Below are 22,333 nucleotides of genomic sequence, written 5' to 3' on the forward strand. Positions count from 1 at the left end.
ATTGTAAGGATAACTCCTATCTGCGCAGTTCAGAAAAGCTGGTGGCGAAGCAGCCACTGAAATTGAGCATGTTGTGTTGAGCTGCATATTATGCCAGACAATAGTCTACTTTGCTCTTGGCCACAGTTTGGCAGTGGCCATTCATCCTGGTGGACAGCTGGTTGATGGTCATACTAATATAAATCGCTGTGCAATGACTGCAGCTGAGCTGATATATGACGTGAGTGCTTTCAGAGGGGGTCAGGCCAATGATGGGGCAGGATAAGCCTGTGACAGGACTGGAATAGAAAGTGCCGGACTTGTCATGTCTTGCACCTGAATCTTTCATAGGGATGTGATCCCTGTGGCAATGGGTTGGGATTGGGAATGGCATAGGGACAAACTAGGATGATTTGGAGGATGAGTGAGCAACTGACCACAACTACAGGAGAGGTGGGAAGTATCTTGGGTAAGATGTTCCTCATTTCGGTGCACAATGATAGGTAATCAAAGCCCTGACGAAGGATGTGGTTCAGCTGATCCAGTCTGGGCTGGCATTGGATGACGAAAGGCTCTGTAGCTGGTTCTTGGGGGTGGTTCAAGGATTGGGCAAGTGTGGGGAAATGGCACAGGAGATCTGTTTGTGGAGTAAATCTGGGGGAATGGGTTGAAATCAGACCAAGTCGTTGGGGCAAGGGTGTACGGGGTTCAGCCAAGACCGGAGAGCATCATCTCACCAGGAAAACCGGCCTCGGTATTCCAAGCTGGAATTACTGCAATCAGGGCATGTGTGGAGGAGAATATGTGTATGTGCTACAAGGACCGTAGCATCTACATCTATTCAGGCAGCCCTGAAATCACTGTCAGCACCTGCAACGAGATCTAAGATTGTTGCAGAATGTCACAGGGCTCTGGTGGAGCTAGGGAGAAGCAATAGGATACTGTGGGTCCCTGGCCACTGAGGGATCTGTGGCAATGAACAAACCGACAGACTGGCCAGGATGGGGGCAACGACTCCATTTATTGGACTGGAACCTGTCCTGACAATCACCAAGGCTATGATAAACTAGAACTACGGAAGTGGCTTAGGAAACAGCACGAAGAATATTGGATCAAGGTCCATAAACAAAGACATAGTAAGGCAATTATACCCAAGCTATGCTTTTAAAGAAGCTCTGTAATCCTGGGATTGAACAGGAAAGAGATCAAACTCATGACTGGTCATGGGAATTTCAAAAAACACCGACACACAATGGGTATAGCGGAAGAAGACCCTAAATGTAGGATCTGTGATGAGGGTGAAGAAACTGCATCACACTTAATCTTCGAATGCATGGCATTGGAGAGCAAAAGATACAGAATCTTCGGGACAACTAGACCTGAAGAAATTGTGTCTAACAAAAAACTGGTAAAGGGACTCGTTGAACTAATCAAGGGCATTAGTCGAATTTACTGGATGTGCAGGGAGCAATACCACACAATAAACCCGATTTCGGTGCAGGCAGTGGCGGGTCAGACCTAAGCTGTTTAAGCCCTGTCAAAATCAAATCTGGAGGATAGTACCTGTCTGTGAAGGTCTTGGTGAGAACCTCAGTATACTGGACATGGGAGTTCTTGCCACTGCAAATATGCCGCCCTCGGGTGGCCAGGCTGTATGACAGGGATTTATTGGTGTAGAAGAGACGGCAGCTGTCAATATGCAAGTACTGTTTATGGTTGGTGGGTTTACTGTAGACAGAGGTGTGGATGGATCCATCAGAGAGGAGGGTCAACGTCCAGGAAGGTGGTATGCTGGGATGAAGAGGACCAGGTGAAGTGGATGGGAGAGAAGGTGTTGAAGTTGTGAAGGAATGAGGACACAGAGTGTCTTGGCCCCGAGTCCAGATCATGAAGATATCAATTAATCTGAACGGTACTAGGGTTTTGGTATTTTGAGAGGTTAGGAAGGTCTCGTCTCCCATAAACAGGTCGGCATAAGAGGGGGCCATACAGGTAACCATGGGTGTGGCGCAGATTGGTAACCATGAGTGTGGCGCAGATTTGTTTGTATACTTTCCCCTCAAAGTAGTTGAGTTGTGAGTTAGGGTAAGGCACATCAGGAATGAGGTTGTGGGTTTGGAGTCTGAAGGGCAATAGGAAAGGTAATGCCCAATAGTGGTAAGACCATGGGCATGAGGGATGTTGGTGTATAGAGAAGTGGCGTCAACAGTGACAATTGGAGATCCACGAGGTAAGGATGGTGGAGATCCGGTGAATGAAGTAGTTGGTATCTCTGACATGGAAGGCTAGATAACAGGCAATTGGAGCTATTGGTCAATGAGGGGCGAAATTCTTTCATTTGGGGCACAATAACCAGTTACAATGGGGCATCCAGGATTGTCAAGTTCATGGATTTTGAGGAGCATATACAAGGTTGGTGTGTGGACTGTCATCAGGGTGAGAAGGGAAATGGATTCAGGAGAAAGGTTCTGAAAAGGGCGTGAGGCTTAAAGCAGGGATTGGAAGTTATGTTGGACTTCTGGGATAGGATCAGTCTGGCAAAGTTTCGATGAAGAAGTCAAGTGACTGGCAGAGGCCTTCTGCCAGGTAGTCACTGCAGTTCATAACAACAGTAGTGATGCATTTGTCTGCAAGGTAGGATTATTAGGTCAGGATTTGTTTTGAGTTTTGTATGGCTGTCCTTTCTTCTGCTGAATGCTTTGTATTCTGGTGAAGGGGCATGAGGAAAGGTAGTGAGGCCAAGCTGGAGCTAAGGAATTCCTAGAAGTTGACCAGGGGATGGTTAGGTGGGGGGTGGGGAGGATCACAGTTGGTTGGTGGTATGAACTGGGAGGGGCAATGTTCACTGTTCAGGTTAGGCTGACTTTCATTGGTAGGATTGGTGGCAAAGAAGTTTTTCTATTGTAGAGATTGAGAAAAGCAGAGTATGTCTTTGTTAAATCCAACGTTGTTAAATTTGGATGTAGGGCTATAGGTGAGGCCTTTGAATAGGACAAACTTCTCTGGGGCTGAGGGTTTTAGTGGGAAGGTTAACAACAAATAAATGGTTCCAATGGCTCTGAGCACTATGGGACTCAACTGCTGAGGTCATTAGTCCCCTAGAACTTAGAACTAGTTAAACCTAACTAACCTAAGGACATCACACACATCCATGCCTGAGGCAGGATTCGAACCTGCGACCGTAGCGGTCTCGCGGTTCCAGACTGCAGCGCCAGAACCGCGCGGCCACTTCGGCCGGCCGGTTAACAACAGTCTCACGGGAATTTGGTGGGGTGTTGGTAGGGGGTTTTGCGGGATGTGGCAAGTTTTAAAGGTAAGCTAGGAAGTTTGCGGATGCTATTAGGAGGAACACTGTGGGTAAGATAAGGTTTGGATAGCTGTGCCCCAATGTAGCAGTAGACTGGTTGGAAACTTATGGAGATGGTGTCCACAATGCTCCTCCAGCTGTAGAGCAAAGGACTCAATGGGAGCAAAGGACTCAATTTCAGAGATGTGATATGTGTGGCACGGACTGCACAGTAACAGTATCTTGCGGAGGGAGCAGAGGTGGTTCTGGGATGCCTGTGCTATGGAGATGGGTGTTTTTGCAATACCAGATTTGTGAGGACTAGGGACTGGTGGAATCTGAGAATGTGAATGTCACTGTTGAAAGGAGAGGTGAGATCAAGAGCAAGGAATCTTGGTGGTTAAGCTGTTGGCAAGGATTCCATGATTTAGGCAGCATTTAAGAACCAGGATGTGGGACTACGTCTTAGCTAGGGAAATGGATACCTTTCTGAACTGGTGCAGAAAGATGGAACATGGGTCCATTGTGACAGAAATGGTATAGTGGAAGTGGGAATGATGCTGAAATGGGGAAATTAAGGTGTAAGTGGTTGTGAGGGTAGCTGGATAACAGGAAAAAAATTGCATATACACACACGAAAATCTCTACAAATACAAAAAAATAAGCACAAATGACTGAAACTACATATGAACATCTTAAAAACATACAGAGATGAGGGAGAAAAGGATTGGATGAGGGATGGGAGTATGCATGTATTGGGATAAGGGTGGAGAGGAGGAAGGGGGATTCGTTAGATCGAGGATCACAAGTTTGCGTGGAAAATAAAATGGTAAAATATGCAAAGATCAGGGAGGAAGTGGAATCAATAGCAATAAATACAATTATCAGTAGGAAGGATTAGGTGCATCAAATGCTGCATCAACAAGCTGCGCAGTCACGTAGCCATGTGTTGTGCACAGATGAGATTGTTCATTCAGTGTTGGTCAGAAGTGTGAGTGGTTTGGAGGGTGGAGAATTAACACGGGAAAGAAGAGACAAAATAGACACCAAGGAGAGTAATCCCACAGAGAATTGTAACAAGCAACTCAATGTGTCATCTTTACAGTGAGTAGCAATCTATTTCCTCATTTTTATTTTTTGTTAATGTGACACACACACATCACCAATATCATGTAAATAATTTCAACAACGATCAAAATGTGCAATGTAATGTTGTCACTTACATATATCTTACCTAGCTCTGTAACGTGCCAACTGAAGACGATGGAGAAGCCAGATCACTATACATGAGAGCCCCCCTGTGGTAGGTGGAACGGAGGACTGCCTCTCATCATCTGCAGCAAGCTATCAAAGGACCTGGAGTCACTGTTGCAGTGGCTCTCTGGACAATGGGACGTCTGGCCGAGGTGGCAAAGGCACCCTGAATCCAACCCAGAGTCCACCCAAAAAATGCACACCCACATTAAACAGTGTTGCTTCATCTTCAGGCTCACTCGGGTCACGTTAAGAGAAGGAGCGTTCTATGAGGACGCCTATGCGATAATTCTGCCGATCTATGACGATGATGAGCATTGACCTATAAGAACCTAAAAAGAGCTGCAGAGTCTGATTTATGTGACCCCATGGCTTTTGGCATTTGACTTTAAAAAGTGCGAACAAAATGTTCTGCTGTGCCATTACCAGTGGGATGAAAGGGTAAGATCGTTAAATGCTTAAGGCCATTGTGAGTATTGAATTGCTAGAACTCTAATGTATTGTAATGAGGTCCAGAATCATGGTGTGGGGTGTTCCCTTGGCAGCAAGAATGTTTTCGAAGACCCACACTATCAATGATGTCATCTGCTGCAACCTGACAACATAATGAAAATGAGTCCACCACAATAAACAGATGTGCAGGCTGCACAGTGACTGACTGCTCATGTGACATCATCATCCAAGAGCGACCAGTAGACATTCAGTTGGTCCCACAGTGGGAATGGTGGAGTAGCTGCAAAACCCATTTATGCTGGGATGGTGGCACCACCACCCCAGCAGTTGTCATCTGTTTGTGTTAGTAGCAGGATGCATTGATGCATTTGAAATTGATGTTATGGGACGAAGATGCAGTGTAGGCTTGGTGGTACTGTTGCCACCGACAACCTGATCAACCATCCTGTGTGGATATGCTGAAGAAGTGCATCACACCTAGATGCTGCTGGAACATCTCTAGAATTGACTGGAAATGTTCCGAGAACTGCTCTATTCGGATGTTCATCTGAAAACAGACTGTTTCCTGCCTGTCGAAAAATGGGTCTGGGCCCATGAGAAGTCAAAACAAGGTGTCCACATTTGAATGTTGAGTGGATGGAGGGTAGTGTATTGTATTGAATACTGATAGTTTGATAAATATTAGACTGATCAATTCAGAAAATGGGCAGTGCAGTCTGGAAGCTGAGCCTTGGCCCCAAACAGTAATAATAATGGTTACGATTCTTAATTAAATGGAACTTCTAGCCATTAAGACATGAAATTTATGGACACTTAAAATAATAGCCAACACCTCCTTTCCAATTTGAGATTAATGGTTCTGGGCCTGATTTAATGTTTTGGACTTCAATGCAATAATGTTGTTGTTGGCAAGATTATAAGGACGGTCCCAATGCCAAAGCAATGACGCATCCACAGACAGAATAATAAATGAGGCTTGTATGTAATTACACAGAGTGCAGGATGAAGGTTTGATTTCAAGGTTTCAAATGCCTTCTGAAAATTGTCAAACCAAATAAATGGAATTCCCATATTGGCATAACCAATTCAATGAGTAGGCGATAGAAGTCGCGCATGGGGTGGACTGGGCACAATAGTTAACCTTGCTAAAAACAGGGAGATCTTTTACTGACTGGTATTTTGTGGTTTAGGCATTGTTTATATGGACTGCAGGTTCTCTTTACTGAAACTGTAGCTCAGGTACTTAACAGAAATGTTCTTTGTTAGTATGTCCTGTTATCAAAATGCCATCTAGACTACATAGTAGGGGACACCTTTAATAGCCTGTTCTAAAAATCTTTGAAATACAGCCGGTGTATTAGCGAGTTTATGGTAATTGATCATACTGATCAGTGTTTGCATTTACAGCTACTGTTCAGAGATCTTTCACTCCAAATTCAGTATATATCAATGTGAATAAATGAATATTTTTGAAATTTACGGATGTTGTGCACACCCCACTTCATAGTAAATTGAGGTTTGTGATTTAACAAAAAACAATCAGTTCAGATCGCACACACGGATCAATGGACTGAGTTCTCTCTTTATAACACACTTGTATCCCTGTGCTAGGCAGCAGCTGGTGAAAGTGCCTGTTGCACTTACAACACTTTCGAGCATCGACTCCACATGGGCATACATAAAACCTATTTTTATTTATTTTGTAACTCCACATGTCATCAATGGGCATACATATGATACATTTTTATTTATTTTGTAACTAGGTTGCTTCTCTAATGTTATTTAAGGTGATTCCTGGCCTACTTTATTAATTTCAAAGACGTTACTGGTCTGAAGGTGGTTTAAGTATGACAGGAACCGGTTACCATACCATTAAAGTAAACACCATTTGCAATCTGGACTGATTAGCTTTTAAATACAAGTTTACTGACATTTAAGAGTTCTAAAATTATTAGTCTGTGATTTAGTTACTGTAGCATATATAATAACTGACATTTTGTGTTACATTTAGTCTTCCCTTTCGACAGACATCTGTATTATCTGCATTTAGCATAAATAAATGCTATTTTCGAGTTTTTTAGTGACAATAACCTCATAAAAAGTTTCAGGAAATTAGTAACTTTTATGCCAGTTTTGTCCGTTCCCTTAAAAGAAATCTCATTTTGCCTGCTAGTTCTTAAAGGGAAACAGTAACAATACTAGCTTAACAGATAAAGAGAATAACAGAGACTCAGCGGGCTTATTTTAATCTTATTTGTTTACAGTTCTGCAAAACGCTGCACCATCCACAGAGCAGCACCATCACTAAAGTTGATTTTGAATGTCGGATGAGTCAGACGATGTTCCTAAGGTCCACGTGTAACTATGTAGGCTTCCGCGGCTGGTGTCATGATGACTAAAATTCTTCTGAGTGTTGTACCATGTCATTGTACAAAATACTTTAATCATAAACTTGAAACCAACATTTCGATCGTATTATAACAGCCTTCTTCAGGGCAGTCTTCGTTCGTTTTAAGTTTGTATCTAAAGTATTTTATACTATGTTATAGTAAAAAAAATTGATAAATTGTAGAAGTGACATTTTGTAACACGTGAAGCTGCTGTATAATTTAATTTTAACTGCATTAACGGTTTCAGTCGGTGACCATTTTCCAGTATCTGTAAAACATTATGGTTACACGACAATTTTCATGAAAAAAGGATGTATGAAAACTATAGTAAAATACAAGCAATAACCTACAAAGTCTTGTTAATAGTGAATGTTACATCATAAAACAAATGTCAAAATATAATATTTATAAATTATATTTTCTGTCTTGCAAAATTAGATGCATAGAGTGTCAATTACACACTTATCCAAAGAATATACAAAATATAATGGCTAAGATTAGTCATTACGACTAGTATTATCTCTGCAAAAAAATATCACAAAAAATTTCATTTTATATTATAGCCCGATTGATTTGATTGTCTCAAGTGGCAATGAGAGTAAATAATACTGACTATGAACTAATAAACTACTACTGGCAGTACTTGTACAACAGCAGCTGATGTCACTAATAGTGCTTATAGCAACAATAAGAATACCAACAATAATGATAGTGGCAGGTATAAAAATAATTTATAGGTGTACAAAGATACAGGTTTTCTGATATAGTGAGTTCTGGGCAAATGAAATTTAATGACACTGCACCAGCTAAGAAAATTGGGAAATGAGGAAGATCAGGCTAGAAAGAAGGATGTACAAGGTGACAACTGTGTACAGGGACAATGGTAATCCTTAATATTGCTTTAGTAGATATTTCATTAACCATCTGCTGAAACATCTTTTTTTTTTGGGGGGGGGGGGGGGGTGAAATCCCCTCTCACATGAGATCCATCTCCCTCTCTGCTTTGTGTAGAGCGGCAGCTCGTCTGCTAAATACTTTCCATCCCTTAAATGTGTCACAAGTATTGATCTGTTGCTTTTGTTGGTGTAACAATGTTCTTTATATCATGTTGTTGTTGCTTTTTTTAACCAGTCTGCCCATGTAAAATTTATTGCAATCATCGCATTGTATTTCATTTAAGCTCAACTGGTGGTAGTGGAGTATTGGGTCAGCTTTATATCCTACGTGGATGGCATTGTACTGCCAGCCCAAAAACCAATTTTTGTTACAGTTTTTATTTTTTTAAAAATATGTAGATAATTTTGTCAGATATTTGTCCAAAATATGATAAGATTGCATATCTTGGTTTATGTTTTTCCTCTTCATTTATTAAGGTTGTTTCTCCTACTTACCTTATCTCCACAGATTTTATTAACTAATGAAAGATTGTACCTTTTTATAGGGCTGTGTGTGTCAATGTATTTATCTGTATTTCAATGTTCTTATCATGTAGTGGTAAGCAGATTATTCTGTCTCCCATGGCATGAAAAAATACTTTCTTATGTGTCATGGGATAATATGAGGTACTGTGGATTAACCCACCAGATATGGTTGGTTTTCAGAAACTGTTAAATGTACAAGTTTCATTTTCATTGTGGATAGTGACATCTAAAAAGTTTATGCTCTTCTTTTTTCATATTTAATAGTGAATTGTATATTTCTGTGAAGTTCAATAAATTTCTAATGAGGAGTGGATGCCATTTCATTTGTTTCACTGAACAAAATAATAGTGTCATCTACATAACATCTACAATACATTATGCTGCCAGCTAGCACTGGTTGCTGCTTGAAAAGTTTATTTTCTATATGTTCGAGAAAAATGTTAGGTAATATTCCAACCACATTACAGCCCTTGGCTAAGCCTATATTTCACTTGAAGGTTTTACCATTAAAACTGAAGTAGTCGTAAAATTAGAACTGTTGTAAAAGTTCAGCAAGTTCAACAATTCCTGCCTGGCTAAAAATTCAACAATTTCTGACGGGTTACGTTTTGTTCTTTAAAATATCAAATATTTTGTCTTGATGGACATTTGTATATAAAAGAAATTACTCTATTATGGAATCTTAGTGTTTTTAATCCTGTTAATCAACTTACTGATATTTTTAAAAATATGGATTATTAAAAGTGGGTTGGTGATAAATTATTGTTTTATATGACAGTTTTTATGTGCCTTTTAAGCAAGTTATTAAATTTTCTTTGGCACCTTTATTGTATTATTACCTTGGAAAATATTTAATGTTTTTTTCTCTGTAATCAGACAGATACACGATATTTGAACTTCCTTTGTCAGCTTAATTACTGTAGTACTGTGAGCCATTAATTTTTTTTTACTAGCAAACACCTATCAATTATACTCTTTCTAACTGTTGGTAATTAATTTGTTTATTTATAGCCATAGCAAATGGATACAATCCTGAAATAGTTAATAAAATCTATAGAGAAAAGAATAATAAGATTTATAAGGTAAGTGGGAAAATTCACCTTAATAAATGATAAGGAAAAACAGGAACCAAAATGGTCAGTCTTACCATATAGGACACTGGACACATAACTGACAACTTTAGCTATGTATCTCATAAAGCAGGAATAAAAACTGGTTTTTGGAATGGTAATACAATTCAACCCAATACAGGACATAAACCTTTCCTGATAATCCAAAACGACAAATCAAATCAGACATAAATAAAATACAGTGCCATGTTTGCAGTAAACTATAAACTGGATAAATTGGTAAAAAGGTATTTATGTGATATAAAGAACATTGTAACACCGATAAAAGCAACTCATCAACATTTGCTACGCTTTGAAGGGATGAAAAAGTGTAATAGACACAACTGGAAACAGTGTTGATATTCAACACAAAGTAGAGAAAGGTAGATGGTGGTGGTGGTTAGTGTTTAACGTCCCGTCGACAACGACGCCATTAGAGACGGAGCGCAAGCTCGGGTTAGGGAAGGATTGGGAAGGAAATCGGCCGTGCCCTTTCAAAGGAACCATCCCGGCATTTGCCCGAAACGATTTAGGGAAATCACGGAAAACCTAAATCAGGATGGCCGGAGACGGGATTGAACCGTCGTCCTCCCGAATGCGAGAAAGGTAAATATATGGACCCTATGGAAGAGAGAGATTTTTCTTTTTTTTCATTATACTACAGACTTTTTTTTAACTGAAGACATTGAAATATCTCAAAACTGTACATCGGATCCAAAAAGGTCATAATTCCAATTTGTTTGTCTCAGAGAGGCACATCCAATGATACCACACTTGATCTGCTACCCCATCTCAAGCGCAGCTGGTGGGCGGGCAGTTGGGAAGGACAATTTTGAAACCTTCAATTGGAACCCCTAGTTTTTATTGCACTTTATGATTCTATGGCAAGATTTACATATGTTTTTTCTGAAGCATTTTCTGTGCTTCAGCACAAATGGTGCTGTAACTGGAGGAGTAGAAATGGATACACAATCATTATTTAAAACTTGCTACTCAATGGCCCTTGAATATCCAATGGCATGTGGGACTCCATCTGCATGCTATGAGGGGAAGACAGGCCAGTATTTCATAACTTCTAATTGGAAGCCCTATTCCTCTGATATATCAAACAGGGGACTACTCGATGTGCCACTGTGGCTGTGTAGCAAAGTACAACAAATCATAACTGGCAGTACACTGTGATTGAAGTTCACGTATTGTGCAGACGTAGAACAGATAGTGGCTCTAAACATTACAATATTTGTGCAGCGTTTATTGCCTGCAACTTATCTACCTTATTGCCTGCACACTTATCTATCATTTGGAGAACAGGGATGCAAATGGATGATTAATGAAGCAACCATAGAAGAAAAAATTGAAGTGATCCTGATTTACAGAGGATGTATGAGAAATGTTGAGGCTGTTGTTGGCTTGTATGCTGAGCATTTTCCAGAGAAAGCTTGCTCTCATTCATTTATGTCTGACCAGCAAAAGTAAACAGAGCAAATGTATTACAGGAGAAGCTAATGAAATAGTGGCAGTGCACCATGACCCACAGAGAAGCACCCAGCAGTTACACCACCATTCTGGTGTGTCCCTAGGTAGTATTGTCACAACACTGCACCATCATAAGTATCATCCATACCACGTGTCACTGTATCAAGAACTTCATGCCATCGATTTCAATAAGTTTTACGAATGGGCACAGCAACAAATACAAGCGACCCCCACATTCTTTGCTGAGGTACTATTTTCTGATGAGACTACAATCACAAACCGTGGTAGGGTTAACCATCATAATATGCACTACTGGAGTGTAGACAATCCCCACACTGGTTACAGCAAGTTGACCATCAACATCCTTAGTCGGTTAACATATGGTGCAGCATCATGGGGAACAAATTTATTGGTCTGTATTTTATCAACAGCATGTTGAATGGATGCAAATACTGAATGTTTTTGGAACAGGAACTACTGGTACTATTGCAGGGTATGCGGTTTCACCACGATGGTTGCCCAGCACATTACTCAATTGAAGAATAGAAGGTATTAGACTGTGTTTATACTGGTCTGTGGATTGGCAGAAGTGGCCCTCTTAATTGATCTGCTAGGTTGCTGGATTTCGTTCTGTGGGTATACTGAAAAGATAAGGTGTAATGGCAAGTGCCAAAAGGCCAGAAAGACATGGTCGACCACATAAGAACTGTCTCTGCTGATATTCCCACAGACATGCTTTTGTCCTGTGTGCAGTCTTTTGAAAAGTGGATCACTAGTGTATTGAAATTGGCAGTACAACAGCTGGACACTGACTGTAACTGGAAAAGTAGAGTAGTGTTCACCTCTACCCATGGCCACAGAAGTGTATCGAGTAGTCCTGTGTTCAATATGTCAGAGGAATACAGTATTGTGAATGGAGTTTTCAATTAGAAGTTTCGAAACACTGGCTAGTTCTACCCTCGCAGCATGGGGGTGTGGTGCCACATGCCGTTGGATGTTCAAGGAACATTGAGTGGCATGCTGTAAATTACAACTGTGTACACAGTTCTGTTCCTCTGATTCTAGCGCCATCTATGGCAAAACGAAGAAAATGCTTCAGACAAAAAGTATGTAGATTTTACCATAGAATTGTAATATGCAAAAACAACTGGGGGGGGGTGTTCCAACTGAAGTCTTCAAACTTCGCTACCCCCCGTCACCCACGCTTGGGGTGGGGTGGTGGGTCGAGAGCGGTATTGATGGATGTCTCCCACTCTCTCCGTCTGAGACAAACAAATGGAATTATAACTGGTTTTTGATCCAATGTGTAGTTTTCAAGACATTTCAATGTCTTCAGTTAAAATAAGCACACGCAAATCATCTCCCCCCCCCCCCCCCCCCCCCCACACACACACAGTATACAATATTTTCAAACATCCTTTCTGCATGAAAACTGTCCTGTACCCATAATGTTGTATAAGAAATCTCTGACTAAAACTGATCATACACCAGCTTCATGTGTTATATGTCATTTCTACAATACATTCAAATGATTGGAAGTTGCTGTGAATCAGTGTGTTGGGAGAGTTACTGAGAGTCGTGTACCAGAGGTACCTAAAGATACTATCCTCTGCTGCAGATCCTGCCTCCATTACACAAAGTGGAGGATCTATCACTACTCATCTACCTGATAGTGTGGCATGTCAGTAATAGAGTTAGGTGCACTGTGCGGCGAAGACAGGGAACACAGAAGACTCATGGTATTATACTAATCCCACAACCAACAAGTTCGAGGCATGTGTTGTCCTTCATTGGAATCAAAACTGAGCCAGTGAGTCTTTCATCAGCTGTCAGGAAACCTGCTGTGACCAGTATCAAAACATGACAAATGCAAAACAGGAGGACTCTAATTAATTACTGGCATTTCAAACACGCGGCTGACAATGATGCCTCTTAAGTGAAATGGCAGCAAGGGACAAAAAGGAACACCAATTACACTCAGTGTGTATTCTTGGGGTCTCTTTCGACATGTCAAAGAAGCTATTTTGGCAGCTACCGGGGGAACAAGTCATCCAACTGCGCATTGTAGCACACACTGGAACAAATGATGCCTGTCGTCTGGGCTCTGTGATCATATTTGGATTACTCAAGCCACTGGCAGAGACAGTTGAGAAGATAGCCTTGTATGAAGATTCTGTGAGAAGGTAGGCTGTTACTTTTGGGCTTGTGCCATAAGGCTGAGAACTGTAGGGTTCCCCTAAATGGAAAGGTGTTCACAACACATCAGAGACTGTTACCAGATAGCTAACTGTGTGGGATGCAAACAAGAGTTTTTTAGATTAGGCAACTCTCCATCCAGTCCAGACAGTGATAGATAGGGTACCATCAAGTCCAGATAGGGTACCCAGAAGTACCCATCCGAGATCCAAAGAAATGCATCCTATGGGTGAGAATATTAAAATCTTAAGTGATTAACTGCCAAAGTATTAACAACAAAGTGGCAGTGTTAGAAGCATTCCTAAAAGCTGTGCTCACTTTATACTACGTACACAAAATGGGCTAAAAGCTAACATTGATGGCAGGGAAATATTTGGGGAAAATGTAAGTGTACATTAAAAGTATAAGCTAACAAATGGAGATGGTGTATTTGTGGCAGTTGATAAGAAATGTAAATCCAACAACGCAGAAATTAAAACCACATGCAAGATTGTGTGTGCAAGCCTCAATATCATTGGTGGGTATAAACTCAATCTGACCTTTCTATTGACCACCAGGCTCATCTCCCATTGTAACTAGAAAATTTACATCCTGTGAAACCTTACTACATGCATTCTCTGAAATTATTTAGAATGGATTGTTCATAAGCCCATTCACGAAGGAAAAATATTGGGTCTAATAACAAGAAACAAACCTGGGCTTTTTGAGGTTGTCCACAAAGAAAATGTTATCAGTAACCATGAGGCAGTTGTAGATTAAGAAAAGGCAAACCTACGTTTCTAGCATTTGTAGACTTAGAGAAAGCTTTTGACAATGCTGACTGGAATACTCTCTTTCAAATTCTGAAGGTGGCAGGGGTAAAATACAGGGAGCGAAAGGCTATTTACAATTTGTACAGAAACCAGATGGCAGTTATAAGAGTCGAGGGACATGAAAGGGAAGCAGTGGTTGGGAAGGGAGTGAGACAGGGTTGTAGCCTCTCCCCGATGTTATTCAATCTGTATTTTGAGCAAGCAGTAAAGGAAACAAAAAAAAAATTTGGAGTAGGTATTAAAATCCATGGAAAAGAAATAAAAACTTTAAGGTTCGCCGACGACATTGTAATTCTGTCAGAGACAGCACAGAACTTGGAAGAGCAATTGAACGGAATGGACAGTGTCTTGAAAGGAGGATATAAGATGAACATCAACAAAAGCAAAATGCGGATAATGGAATGTAGTCGAGTTAACTCGGGTGATGCTGAGGGAATTAGATTAGGAAATGAGACACTTAAAGAAGTATTGGAGTTTTGCTATTTGGGGAGCAAAATAACTGATTGTGGTTGAAGTAGAGAGGATATAAAATGTAGACTGGCAATGGCAAGGAAAGTGTTTCTGAGGAAGAGAAATTTGTTAACATCGAGTATTGATTTAAGTGTCAGGAAGTGGTTTCTGAAAGTATTTGTATGGAGTGTAGCCATGTATGGAAGTGAAACATGGACGATAAATAGTTTGGACAAGAAGAGAATAGAAGCTTTCGAAATGTGGTGCTTCGGAAGAATGCTGAAGATTAGATGGGTAGCTCACATAACTAATGAGGAGGTATTGAACAGAATTGGGGAGAAGAGGAGTTTGTGGCACAACTTGACTAGAAGAAGGGATCGGTTGGTAGGACACGTTCTGAGGCATCAAGGGATCACCAATTTAGTATTGGAGGGTAGCATGGAGGGTAAAAATCATAGAGGGAGACCAAGAGATGAATACACTAAGCAGATTCAGAAGGATGTAGGTTGCAGTAGGTACTGGGAGATGAAGAAGCTTGCACAGGATAGAGTAGCATAAAACCAGTCTAAGGACTGAGACCACAACAACAACAACAACAACAACAACATGGATCAAATAAAACTCACAGAAGGGTTTGTATTTTCTGCAAACCAGATAAAGAGCTAGTAATGTCCTATTTCCCTATTTCAATAAGGAGCTCAAAACATTTAGCTCTGGAAAGTAGCATCTAGAAGAATTGTGGTTCAGGTTTACAAGAATATTTGACAATGGACTTGATAGTTATGTACTTTGTACAACAGTTTGTGATGGTAGGGACACTCTATGGTACACTTAAAGAAACTGAGACTACTGATAATAGGTATAAAACAAAGCAAAAGGCTAGAGATAGGGAGATGCTGAAAGTGAATTTAGATGTCAAGAGCACAAGTTGTGAAACCTTCAACAACTACCACAGCAGAATATTGTAGAAGTATCTCACACAAAAACAAGAGAAATTTTGGTCATATGTTAAGGCTGTTAGTGGTACTGAAATTAGTGTCCAGACACTCATGGTCAGGACAGGAACTGAAATAGGAGGGTGGGGTGGGGGCAGAGGTAGCAGCAAAGCAAAAGCAGAAATGGTAAATTCTGTTCCTTTGCAAATGAAAATCCAAGGGTATTGCCCCAGTTTAACACTCATACCACTGCAAAATCAGTGATTTAGATGCTAGCGCCTGTGGTGTTGAGAAACATTTGAAATCGCTAAAACTGAACGAAGTTCCAGGGCCTGATGAAACCCTACACATTCTATATTAATTTGCAGTCAAGCCAGCCCTCTAAACTATACTGTACAACCCTCGCACGAAAGATGTGTCCAGCAATCGGAAGCAAGCACAGCTCACACCAGTCTATAGGACAGGCCTGGCCTTGGCAGCCAGTCAGTGTTGTTTTCGTGTGTGTGTGTGTGTGTGTGTGTGTGTGTGTGTGCGCAGTTTTTTTGTTGTGCCTGTCTGCGGCTCAAAATCTCCACAGTACGGTGAGTAGCAATCTATCCTTTTCACAATATTAATGATGTGGGAAAAGATCGATTGCTACTTACTATAAATATGGCATGTTAAGTTGCAGACAGGCACAATTAAAGGACACTTACGCATAAGCTTTCGGCCACAGTCTTAGTCAGAAAAAAGAAAAACACATACCATTCATTCACATGCACTCTACTGCCAACTCCGGCAGTTGGGGCCATATTTTCATTATTCCAACCTGGATTTTCCATTATTTGATTCCGTCTATAACAAGCCCAGCAGAACTGATCCACAAAACTACTGTCCAATATCACTGCATCGATTCGTTGTTAAGACTTAGAACACATTATGAGATCAAATGTCATGAGATATCTTTAGATGAGAATCATCTCCTCCACCCCGACCAGAATGGATTCCGAACATATACTTTTCAATTTGTGATTGGGTTGAGTATTTTTTGTTGGAAGTACATAGAAAATTCGGATGGAGACTCATTAACAGATGTGTGTACTAGGGCAGTGTGCTGAGGTCTCTGCTATACATGTATATTAATATTCTTGCAAACAATATTAATAGTAACCACTGACTTGTAGCGGATGGTGCAGTTACCCATAACGAAGTACTGGCTGAAGAAAGCTGCACAAATATATGTCAGATCTTGGTAAGATTTTAAAGTGGTGCAAAGATTGGTAACTTGCATTATATATTCAAAAACGTACTGTGCTCTTCATAAAATAGTATCCGATGGCTACAGTGTCGATGAGTCACAGTTGGAAACCATCAATTCATAATAATACCTGGACATAACACACTGTAGGGATTTGAATGAAATGCTCACATAAGCTTGGCTGTAGCTGGAGAAGGTGGCAGACTTCAGCTTGTTGGTAGAATGCTAGTGAAATGCAATCAGTCAACAAAGGAGATTGCTTACAAATCACTCATTTGACCCATATTCCTCAAGTTTGTCACTCCCATGCCAAATAGGACTAACGAGGGATACTGAACGTTTAGTAAAGGGAGCATGAATGGCCATATGATTGTCTAGTCCTTAGGAGTGTCTCACAGAAATCCTGAAGAAATTAAACTGGCAGACACTTAAAGATAGGTGCAAACTGTCTCAAGAAAGCCTACTCACAAATTTCAAGAACCAGCTTTAAATGGTGACTGTAAAAATATAATACATCCCTCTAGGTTTAGTTCCCATGGGGAATGTGAAGATAAGATTAGATTAATTACTGAGTGCATAGAGACATTTAAACATTCATTCTTCCCCCACTCCATATGAATGGAATGAAAAGAAATCCTGATATCTGGTACAATGCAAAGTACTCTCTACCATCCACTTCACAACGTTTTACAGAGTATGGTGTAAATGTAAATAGAGGCTACAGGGTCATCACAATGGTGGAGCCTTTGTCTGCAGGTAGAGTATAAAGTTGGGATCAGTTTTTAGGTGGTTTTTTCTGAGGATGTAAGGTTAGTTTACATGTTGAGTGATTTGGTGAGTGATGGTAAGGCAAGGTTTGAGGTAAAAAATTCTGGAAAGTTAACAGTGGATGATTTGGGGGCTGTGGGGGTGGATCGTGTTTGGATGGACCAGTGAACTGAGTCAAGCAGGATTCGACATTGGTCTTTGCTGAGTCCGACTGGTAGGGTTGATGGTCTAAAAGTGTTTCCACAGTAGGGAATGGAAGGAGGAGAGAAAGGCTTTAACAAGTGCAGCACAACCGAATTTGAGAGAGGGGCAAAAGGTATGGTCTTTGGAAAGTACTAATCTTTCACACACTCATAATTCCGCTTGCACGTTGTCCACCATCAATACTGAAATATGTGGACTGATTTGTAATTGAGACTGACACACCATTATCAAAGAGAAATACATTACTGGCTATTAAAATTGCTACACCAAGAAGAAAGGCAGATGATAAATGAGTTTTCATATTATACTAGAATTGACATGTGATTACATTTTCACGCAATTTGGGTGCATAGATCCTGAGAAATCAGTACCCAGAACAACCACCTCTGGCTGTAATAACGGCCTTGATACGCCTGGGCACTGAGTCAAACAGAGCTTGGATGGCGTGTACAGGTACAGCTGCCCATGCAGCTTCAACACGATACTACAATTCATCAAGAGTAGTGACTGGCGTATTGTGATGAGCCAGTTGCTTGGCCACCATTGACCAGATGTTTTCAGTTGGTGAGAGATCTGGAGAATGTGCTGGCCAGGGCAGCAGTCAAACATTTTCTGTATCCAGAAAGGCCCGTACAGGACCTGCAACATGCGGTTGTGCATTATCCTGCTGAAATGTAGGGTTTCTCAGGGATCTAATGAAGGGTAGAGCAATGGGTCGCAACACATCTGAAATGTAACGTCCACTGTTCAAAGTGCTGTCAATGCGAACAAGAGGTGACCGACACGTGTAGCCAGTGGCACCCCATACCATCACGCCGGGTGATACGCCAGTATGGCGATGACGAATACACGCTTCCAATGTGCGTTCAGCACGATGTCGCCAAACACGGATGCAAACCATCATGATGCTGTAAACGGAACCTGGATTCATCTGAAAAAATGACGTTTTGCCATTTGTGCACCCAGGTTCATCATTGAGTGCACCATCGCAGGCACTCCTGTTTGTAATGCAGTGTCAAGGGTAACCGCAGCCATGGTCTTGGAGCTGATAGTCCATGCTGCTGCAAACGTCGTCGAACTGTTCGTGCAGATGGTTGTTGTCTTGCAAATGTCCCCAATCTGTTGACTCAGGGATCGAGACGTGGCTGCACAATATGTTACAGCTATGCGGATAAGATGCCTATCATCTCGACTGCTAGTGATACGAGGCCGTTGGGATCCAGCACGGTGTTTCGTATTACCCTCCTGAACTCACCGATTCCATATTCTGCTAACAGTCATTGGATCTCGACCAACGCGAGCAGCAATGTCGTGATGCGATAAACCGCAATCGGGATAGGCTACAATCCGACCTTTATAATAGTCGGAAACGTGATGGTATGCATTTCTCCTCCTTACACGAGGCATCACTACAATGTTTCACCAGGCAACGCCGGTCAACTGCTGTTTGCGTATGAGAAGTCAGTTGGAAACTTTCCTCATGTCAGCACGTTGTAGGTGTCGCCACAAGCGCCTACCTTGTGTGAATGCTCTGAAAAGCTAATCATTTCCATATCACAGCATCTTCTTCCTGTTGGTTAAATTTTGTGTCTGTAGCACATCATCTTCGTGGTGTAGTAATTTTAATGGCCAGTAGTGTATCACTGGATCTTCCTGTAATCCTATGTTATACAATCTTCCTAGGTACTACTACATGATCCAGCCTGTAACATTATTTATCTGAACTGACAAAGCATGTTGCCCGATACCTGCTGCACTTTGACACTTCTCTGCAATAGGCCCTTTAGAAAAATATTGGTGACTTTCTACTTGGTAATGAGTACATTCACAGCATGAATGCAACGTAAAACTGTCTGGACAACTAGGGTTCATCTGAAGCTGCCATGACCAGCAACTCTAAACAACAAGAGGTTGGTGTAAAATGGGGCTAGCATGCTTCTGCCAAGCAAGACATGTTTATCACATTATGATCCACAGGGTGCATATGCAGACAAGAAAAAAAAATCCCGGATTTTCTCCACATTTCCTGGTTAAAAACAGACTTTACTTTTTCCTGAGTCAAAATTCACTTTTTCCCGGCCGAAAGTACACCATAGCCTGGTTAAAAGTACAGTTCTTCCACGTTAAGAGATAATATACAAGGTGTGATCAAAAAGTAACAGGATTTTTTTTTTTCTTGAGGAATCTTTATTTTTTCATCAACATCAACTTTGTCCCCTTCAAAGTAATCTCGCTCAAATGCAATACACTTGTGCCATGCTTCTGGAACTCACTTTTTGCTATGGTATTCAGATCCTTCAGCAATTCTGTTTTTATCTCATCAATGGTGGCAATATGACACCCTTTCATGCTTCTTTTCAGCCTTGGGAGTAGAAAGAAGTCACAGAGGGCCATGTCCTGTGAATACAGTGGCCAAGGCAACATTATGGTTTTGACAAGATGCCTGTTGGCTTCTGTATCGGGTGCCTCGGCTGACATTCATTCGATGATTTTTCTGACCTTTCTCCAGCATGAGTGGCAGACCGGAACCGAGCTCACCGCCGCAGACTATATGTACCTGGCGTGCCAATGTCCGAGGCTTCACTGCACCGGAAATGATTAAGGAGAAGCCCTTGGACATTGGCGCGCAAGGTACACATGGTCTGCAGTTGCGAGCTCGGCTCAAGTCAACCAACAGCAATGGAGTGTGAAGCTTCGACAATTCCAACCACTCCTGCTGGCGAAATATCAGGAAAAATCATCAAACTTCAGCCGAAGAACACGAGGCAAAAGCCAACAGGTAGTTTGCCAACAAGTGGCCATGAAAGCCTTAAGAATTTTGTATAATGGTTTTGTTTTTGCCAAAAAATTATGTACAAGCATTGAGATGTGAGCAGAAGCATTATCATGATGCAATTTCCATGAGTGGTTTATGCAAACGGTGCATAATTTCCAGGTAGTATTCCCTTATTGGCTGTATGACCATATGGCAGGAATTCATGATGCACTGTCCCATTGTAATCAAAGAAAACGATTAGAAGAATATTCACATGTGATCAAACTTGTTAAATTTCCTTTGGTCTTGGCTCGTCAGCAGTTTCTGTTGGGACTTTACTTCAACATCATACCCATATATCCGTTTCAACACGTGTTATAAACTTCTTCATTAGTTCTAGATCACTGTCAACCTCATTCTGTAATTCCTCAGCAGAGTCTATGCATTGTCATTTTTGGTCAAAATTCAACAATTTCAGAACATACTTTGCTGCTTCACATTTCATGTACAAAACATCCGAAAAAATTGCTTGGCATGAGCAAAAGGATATGCCGACATTTTCAGCAACCTCTCTGATGGCGATTTTCTTTATTTCTTTCCCACTGTCATCAGTAATTGATGTGCTAGTGTGTCCAGGGCAGTTGTCTTCAATGTCTTCTCGACCCTGTTTGGAATGTTTATACTATTCATAATCTTACTCATAGTAGATTCACCAAAAGCCACAGTCAACATTTTGAATGCAGTTTTGCACTTTGTTCCATTTTTAAAAAAAATTTAATGTAAATTCCTTGATCCATCTTTTTGAAAAGTTAAACTTTGCTGAGCACACGAAAACAACTATAACCTTTTCGACTGTCAAAAATAACCTAAAAATTCAAAAGAGCTGAAAAGGTAAACATACTTCAGGAACATGTGTACTAATAATATGAAATTTTTTTTAAAAAAATCTCATGTATAGAGCCCGCGAAGCTAAAAAGTTCCAGTTACTTTTCGATCACAACTTGTATTTTCCCTCAGAACTGTAAAACTTATCAATCCTTTGAATGGTAAAAGTTTTATACACCAGCACAGAACTTCCTTGCAATTTAAGAAACAAAACCCAGCAAAAAACAACACATTTTGAAAGATCTTTGATGTACGGCTTATGGTACACTGCATATTTTTGTATTATGAATGTATAAACACGAATTCCACCAATTACAGCATGGTAGGTTCTGAAGCACAGAAATCAAGATTGCTATGCACTTACGGCAGCCAATAATAGTTCATATCACATGACCTCGGAGATCAATGACAGCAGATATTCAGAGCATGGGACACATGTAGTCAGCAAATAGCAACATCACTGATAAATAGTGCAAACACACAAACAGGGAAACTTAATGGTTTAAATTAATGTACATAAAGTATAGCTGCAAGGAAAGATAAACTTTCACCTATAATACTGATTGTCCACAACTTTTTGCTGTTTTTTTCCGAGGGTGTGGTTAGGCAGCACAGCTTGAATTGCAGCAGCTGAATATTTCTGACGAGAATATTTCTGTTGAGCCAAACATTTTGTGGGTTACCTGGCTGAATACATGTTCCATTGAGCATTTCACTTTTCCA

At 40.8% G+C, this 22,333-nt stretch overlaps 2 protein-coding genes across 2 annotated transcripts in view; one reads left to right on the top strand and one right to left on the bottom strand.

Moving 5' to 3' along the window:
• LOC124612180 (vesicle-associated membrane protein-associated protein B) overlaps positions 1-9,096 on the top strand; it is a 54,867-nt gene extending 45,771 nt beyond the window's left edge. Inside the window, exon 7 of the mRNA XM_047140309.1 lies at positions 7,237-9,096. The gene's annotated coding sequence lies outside the window, so the exon portion shown is untranslated. The remainder of the gene's footprint in view (positions 1-7,236) is intronic.
• The window catches only part of LOC124612122 (NEDD8-activating enzyme E1 regulatory subunit), a 45,792-nt gene that overhangs the window by 16,781 nt on the left and 6,678 nt on the right, over positions 1-22,333 (bottom strand). The window lies entirely within an intron of this gene.

Source organism: Schistocerca americana, chromosome 1, assembly GCF_021461395.2.
Source record: "Schistocerca americana isolate TAMUIC-IGC-003095 chromosome 1, iqSchAmer2.1, whole genome shotgun sequence".
Lineage (NCBI taxonomy): Eukaryota > Metazoa > Arthropoda > Insecta > Orthoptera > Acrididae > Schistocerca > Schistocerca americana.